Source organism: Desmodus rotundus, chromosome 5, assembly GCF_022682495.2.
Source record: "Desmodus rotundus isolate HL8 chromosome 5, HLdesRot8A.1, whole genome shotgun sequence".
Lineage (NCBI taxonomy): Eukaryota > Metazoa > Chordata > Mammalia > Chiroptera > Phyllostomidae > Desmodus > Desmodus rotundus.
Window position 1 is genome coordinate 44,818,737 of NC_071391.1, and position 6,000 is coordinate 44,824,736.

At 38.5% G+C, this 6,000-nt stretch overlaps 1 pseudogene; it reads left to right on the plus strand.

The window, feature by feature from the left end:
• The first annotated feature begins 4,631 nt into the window (after positions 1 to 4,631).
• On the plus strand, positions 4,632 to 5,629 carry LOC128780884 (olfactory receptor 51A4-like; annotated as a pseudogene).
• The last annotated feature ends 371 nt before the right edge of the window (positions 5,630 to 6,000 follow it).

The window sequence follows — 6,000 nt, forward strand, 5'->3', positions numbered from 1 at the left end:
AATTCACTTACCTTTATATTAATATTTATAAATGTCTACATAAACAATCATATCATTTGTGAATAAACATCTTTACACTATCCTTTCAATTTTTTACACTTTTCTCTTTTTTCCCCTATATTACACCATCCTGGACATCTAATGCGGTTTTGAATAGAAGTATTCATGGGTACATTCTGACCTTTACTTGTCAGTGAGTGAAAATGTCCACTATCTTTTCATTCTTTCAATGCTAGTTATAGCATATTATTTATATATAAAATCTGTCAATTCAAGGTAGTACCCACCATGTCTACTTCACTCAGAGGTTTTATGATGAAAAATATTTTATCTGTTGAAGTGATCACGCAGTTTTTCCTCTGTGCCACTGGGAAGTATATATATGATTTTTGAAAAATGTATATTCTATGATAAACTCTACTTGGTTATGATATTAGAGTTTTCATACATTACTGTACTCTACTTGATATTTTTAATATGTTTGTATCTATATTCACATGATTTCTTAAGCATTGTTTACTCTTTCTCACAGTGTGATTGGTTAGATATCAACACATGAAACTAATGAAGAAATGTTTTATTCTGTAACGGAGTGTTATAATGTTGGTCTTTTTTTGTTGTTGTTAAATGCTTAAAATAAATCACAAATTTGGCCTTCTGACCTGGAGTTTACTTTGAGGTTATTTTTAAAAAATTGTGTATTACATTTTGTTGACAGATAAAGAACTGCCAGCTTTTCTTTTCCCCTTCTTGGTTATTTTATGAAGACTAGTGTCTTTCAAATAATTTATCCACTTCCCCTAAGTTAATTATTTTACTGGAAAAAGAAAAAAAGTTGTTCATCATATGTACTTAATATCTTTTACATTATTGGTAATATCTTTAGTAATATTCCCCATCTTCATTATTACTATAAATTTTGTGTTTTCACTATTTATTCTTGATAGTGTGTGGCTAGATTTTTTTATAAAATTCTCAAATCTTACAGGGCCAGGTGTCTGCTTTGTTGATTTTCTCTATTTATGCCAGATATATATTTAGTGATCTCTCTGATCTTACCATTGTTATCGTTTTCTTTGTATGTTTGACTTAATTTATTTTTTTCACTATCAGCCTGAAATGGAAATTCTATCTTTAGATGGCCCCCATTCTTATTTCTTAATAAATTAACTTAACCTAAAATTGTCTGTGGAGGCACTGCTTTTAGCTGTATCCCATCTCCATTATCATTGGGGTCTGGGAGTCAGAAGAAACGTCAGCTGACTCCTTTGTTTTCTATTACAGAAAAACTACTTCAAATCTATTTGAGAAAATATTAATAATTATATTTTACACATAATTCATTTTTCATATCTCTAATTTTATGTATTTAAAATATGCTTTATATGCAAAAACTTGTATGCATTATCTGCAATTAAAAAATTTTCAACATCTAATATGCAAGTTAAACATATGCAAAAATAGATATAATACTATAAACATTCATGAGCAGATGCTACAAAGTCTAAATTCTGTTCTTTTATTCTATAGCAAACATAGCAAAATGGGAATAATAATAAAGGTGAAAATAGCACATATCTGATGGTGACAGTTTAAAAAATGCAATCCATTCATTCAGTAAATATTTACTAAGCTGCCATATTCCTTCCACTGTGCTAGCGACTGGACATATCGATATTAACAAAATAGATGTGCTACTTGCCGTGTTGTAGCTTGGAACAAGTAAACTTAATCCCCAACGTTGAGCATTGAGCCAAAGGACACGTAACACCACCACAGCAATAAGTAACTGAAAAGCACCAAGTGCCTCAGCTATTTCTTTAAGGACAAGAACCTGTACAAACGTCAGAGAGAAAGTGAGAGGAAGTGGGACCGAACCATTGACTCTACAACCAAGGGGGATGCAAATGGTAGCCCATTAGCGATCAAAAAGTAATCATAATAAAGTTTAAAAGATTTTAGGATGGAGGGTTATGGTAAAACTTGGTTACGCTTCCTCTCCTTGGTCTACTTAATACTTTTTTTACAAGACTATTGAGAAATGAGGATGAGTATGTGTTTGTTTTCTCCTCAAGAAACTTTTCCTTAAAATGTGTATTATTTGCATTATTTTCTTTGCCCCAAAGGTTTTGAACTATAAGATTAATGATGTTATCTCCAAGAATAAAATGGAGGGCAGTTTAGAATGCTGCAAATAACAGAGTTCCAGACAACCATTCAGTTTGTAACTTCCCAGGCACTGATTGACCTTCCTGATTGCATAACATATGTTTAGTTCTTAGGAATCTGACAGATCTGAATTCCTGTCTTACCTCTACCATGCAACTCCTGTATGATCTTGGACAGATTATTTGACCTCCTTGAGAAACACCTTTGTTCATTGATTAAGTGAAGGTAATAACAATACTTACTATTTTATGTGGCCCCCAACCCGTGGGATCTGTGCGCTGTGGCTGCAGTGGACAAATTCACACGGACTACAGAAATCCTGTGGAGAAAAAGGGACGGGCATGGCCACTGTGTGAGTGAGAGAGAGGGCGAGAGGGCCAGAGAGCCAGGACCTCTGCCTGGACCGGCTTTTATTGCTTCTCTGGGCACATTATGTGGAGGATAGTCCTCATTTACTGTGCACAGGTTCACAGGTTCCCTGTAGGTGATTACCTTTTACAGATAACAAAGGACAGAATGTTGCTAATTACTTCAAAGAGAAGAATGTTGCAAATCAAGGGGAAAAGTGGTGAACTGCTTACACTCCATAGTTGGGAGGTTTAGCACAGACTTTAGGAAGTTAAAGATACTCAGTAAACATTTGTTGCCTCAATCCAGGGTGAGGGAGTTTTAGCAAAAGCAAGTCTCATAGCAGCCTAAGAACAAAGCAGGCCTGATTCCCCATGGGAGAACCTGTCCCTGGGCGTGGGTCCTGTGTGCAGACCTCGCACCCACTGGATTTTCCAAGTGGGAGCAGGGCTACATTTCCCATGCATGGAACAGTTCCCTATAGCTATTATTCAAAATAGTAAAGAATTCAAAATCAACATCTAGTAGTAAATGAGTCTCAGTAAGTAGAGCAATGTAAATGTACAAAATATAGGAAAGAAGAGATTAAAATGTGCAGAGTTTTGGCTTGTGAAATGTTAAGCATACACGTTTTTTATGAAGAGGCCCTAAGACGAGGCAGATTTCAGAAGGGAGAAATGGAATCTAATTTGAACAAGTTGGTTAAAGGGACATTTAGTTTATGATGAATCAGGCTTGAGGAGTAAAGTCTAGGTTAAAAATATGTGTCCTTGGGTGTCTGGTTTTCATCACTTCTTCAAATGCACCGACTCATAGCATCTGTGCATTGACTCTGTCCCAGGCAGGGGGGCAGTGTCTGAGCCCAGCAGAGTGTCAGAGTTCCTGCACAACACTTACCGCGTCTCTCCCATACCTGCTTGCTAAGGACCTCTCTCTAACCAAAACAGTCCCTAACTCAAGGTCTAGATACTTCTTTCATGTCTGTAATGTTAACTGTCTCTGGATTTGCAGTATCAGTACATTTATTCTTACTCCCAGGACAGATCCAACCCTCTCTGGCTGCAGTCCCCAGAGAAGCTGGTGTCCCTGTAGCAGGTGATTGCAGGAGGAAATATGTGCAAACCCTCACATGTCAGCAGAAGCCTTTGGTGGCAGACAAACCCGATCACCTCTGCCATTTTGTGCTTAATCTTCCAGCCAGTTTGAAAAGTACTCTCCAAAGTGTACACTGTCTGGTAAGTACTCTGATATTCTAATTTATTTGGCTTTTACATTAACTTTATTTTTTGGCAATCAACCACTCAGAACTTCACATCAAGCACAAAAACACCTCAAAAGTCACTTCTCTAGGAAAATTGTTCTTTTCACTGACTATATGAATGGGCTATTACCATTCAGGGAATTAGTTAGTCTTCAGCAGAATTTAAATTCTCCAAAGTTGTGATATTGTCCACTTCAGGTTATTATGCTCCTGTCTGCACCATACAAGTGGTCACACATTCCAGGCCAGGGGAGAATGAGATACGATCGGTCAATAATCTCTGCTGTACTACTCTTACTAATGTATAAATAATTCAAAAGTCATGAAAATCATTGAAGGATGTTTATATAGCCAATTTTCAAATGGCAGGGTGTAGAAACCAAGAGTCTATTTTTAGGAAGACCATACATTTGTGGGATTTCCACAACTTAGAAAGAAACTGGGTCTGAAGTTTTTTTTATCTTTCTTTAGTGTCAAGCTAGAAATCATATTCTACCCAACATCATATGTAGGTTATGAAAGCAAGACAGAAGGAGGACTCAATGATGATTGACAGCTGGTCGCTGAAACTTCTCAGGAAAAATGAATTCAGACACATATTTGAATGCACAATAAAAATAGTTTCTCCAAGGAAAAACATGGCCAGAAGTAGTTTTTTCAAGCTATAACATCTGAAGATTGTAGCCTACGTGGTACGTATTCTTCTATGTATGACAGCCACGTAAATGCTTTGCCCTGTCGAAAGTGCTACATAAAGCCAGAAACTCCAAAAACTGCTTTTCCTCCTGTGAAATTTCCAGATATGTATATTTTGTCAACTCAACATCTCTCTCTTCCATTGCAGGGCCCTCAGTGCATCATGACGGTTATCAACACATCACATGTGGAAGTCAGCACCTTCTTTTTGGTGGGGATGCCAGGGCTGGAATATGCCCACATCTGGATCTCCATCCCCATCTGCAGCGTGTACGTTCTTGCTCTTCTGGGAAACTGTACCATCCTTTTTGTCATCAAGACAGAGGCCTCCTTGCATGAGCCCATGTACTACTTCCTGTCCATGTTGGCCCTGTCTGACTTGGGTTTGTCCTTATCATCACTGCCCACCATGTTGAGGATCTTCTTGTTCAATGCTCCCGGAATTTCTGCCAATGCCTACTTTGCCCAGGAATTCTTCATCCATGGATTCACAGCCCTGGAATCCTCGGTGCTCCTGATCATGTCGTTTGACCCTTCCTAGCCATCCACAACCCCCTGAGATATAGCTCCATTCTTACTACTGTCAGAGTTGTCAAAATAGGAGTAGTATTGTCCTTTAGGAGCTTCCTCCTGGTTCTTCCCTTCCCCTTCACTTTGAGAAAGTTGAAATATTGCCAGAAAAGCCAATTATCCCATTCTTACTGTCTCCACCAAGATGTGATGAAGTTGGCCTGCTCTGACAACCAAATTAATGTCATCTATGGCTTTTTTGTAGCACTTTGTGTGATGGTAGACTTTATGCTCATTGCTGTCTCTTACTTCCTGATCCTCAAGACTGTGCTGGGAATTGCATCCCCGAAGGAGCAGCTCAAGGCCCTCAATACCTGTGTTTCACACATCTGTGCAGTGGTCATCTTCTATGTGCCCATCATCAGTCTTGCCATTGTGCACCGCTTTGCCTGGCATGTCTCTCCTCTCTTCAATGTTCTCATGGCAAATGTTCTCTTACTTGTGCCTCCACTGATGAACCCAATTGTGTACTGTGTAAAAACTAGGCAGATTAGAGTAAGAGTTGTAGCAAAACTATGCCAGCAACAGATAGAACAGTCATATAGAAAAAAACCACATTGGGGAATGTTTTGGGTAAGAAATTAAGATAAGTTTAGGAAATTCTGGTATTTGGCACAAATAATGATGAATATATTTTTGTTGATATCACCAGATTTATTTTATTTAAACTACTTACCGAGCATGGGCATAAAACCAGAAATGGATGCTCTTCTCCACCCCAGTGATGCCTCCCACTGCCAGTTCCCATGCTTCTCCTACTCATGGCTGCAGGCTAAACAAAGTAGCCCAGGCAGTCAGTTTAAAGTCAACATCTGAAAATGCACGCTTTTGTAAACTCCACCTCTGGTGTGAGAAATGTCTCATGATTTCAGGACAAATCTATGCTGTGGCAGCGTTGCTCCTGGGACACAGCAGGAAGCAAAGGGGCACAGCGGGCTGGACAGGAGAAGGCACCC